This window comes from Tupaia chinensis, unplaced genomic scaffold, assembly GCF_000334495.1.
Source record: "Tupaia chinensis unplaced genomic scaffold, TupChi_1.0 Scaffold149383_1, whole genome shotgun sequence".
Lineage (NCBI taxonomy): Eukaryota > Metazoa > Chordata > Mammalia > Scandentia > Tupaiidae > Tupaia > Tupaia belangeri.
Genome location: NW_006209227.1, coordinates 3385774 through 3387233, shown reverse-complemented (window position 1 = coordinate 3387233; position 1460 = coordinate 3385774).

The following is a 1460-nucleotide window of genomic DNA, read 5'->3' as shown; positions in this document are numbered from 1 at the left end:
CGAGTGGGGGGGTCGCCGGGGACACTGGCTTTTTCATCCTTCTTTGTGTCGCTAGGCAGGGAGATCAACAGACAAATCTTGAATGCACAAAAAGTTCCAAAGAATTTATACAAATACTCTACTCTCAAGGAAGTGGACGATAACTTCCTACGTCATTAAGTGTAAACTATACATAATGTTGTCCTTCCAAAGAGTGGGGTGAAAGAAAGAACTCCCCAGTGGAGGACCTGACAAACATGACCTGCACCAGGCGATCAAGGTCTACATCAGCAGTGATAATCATGCTGATAGCATGTATCCCGATATAATGTAATGAAATGGCATTTAACCTCCATGGTCTTTCTCCCAAAAGGCCACAAGTCTCATCATGAGAAAACATCAGATGACTCTCAAATGAAGAATGTTCTATAAAATATCTAACCAGCACTCTTCAAAATTATCAAGGTCATCAAAACCAGGGGAAATCAGAAAAGTGGTCACAGCCAAAAGGAACCTAAGGAGACATGGTAAATGTAACATGACACCCCAGATGGGATCCGAAGAAAGAAAAAAGGACAATGAGTATAAACTAAGGATATCTGAATTTTTTTTATTAATTTTTATTTATTCATTCATTTATTTTAATTTGACCAAAGAGAGACACACACACAGAGAAAGAGGGAAAGTGAGAAAGCAAGCCACCAGGTCCAGGACTCAAACCATGGTTGGCCATGGGGGAGTATCCAGCACCTTAACCACCATGCCATCTGCTGGTCCCCAGGACATCTGAATTTTAAAAAACAGGCTTCAGTTAATTTTTTCAAGTGAGTGAAAAGGATGTTTACTCCTTGTCAAAGAGAAGAGTCCAGGAGGGACCCTGGGAAGAGCCATGTTGAAGTGCCACATAGTTTTTAATGAACACAGGATGCCAGGGAGGAGGCACTTTGGGGAGTGCAAAGTCGCCCAGGGAACACAGCAAGGACTGAGAATGTCTGTGGCACAGAGACCCAGCTACTTACATGCTGAGTGTGCACAGTTAAGTCACTTTACACCACCATTTGACAGATACCCATCCCGGATGGAATTTTCCCTGAGTGCTTGAAAACCAGCTCTTACATTTACTAACGAAGTGGGTTGTTTGTTTGGTTATCTGTGACATGCCTTTCTCAGTCATTTTCTAGAAACTCTTCTCATCAATAAACAGCTCAAATTAAAAGAAGAAAAGAAAAGAGTCATGGGTTTCTGCCACAGAAGTAATGGCCGGATGATGCCTCAGAAACTCATCATGGTGGGCAAAGCTGCCTTCACCCCGTCCTTCCACAAAAGAAGCTCTTTACTGTTTGACCTTCTGGAACAAAACAAAAATCCTGCTGATTGGCGGAGGTTTGAGAAACTAGCACAAGCAATACATGACTCTCAACTAATATCATAGTGGACAGAAAATATAAGCAGCTTGGTTCGTGATGACCACTAGATGAATG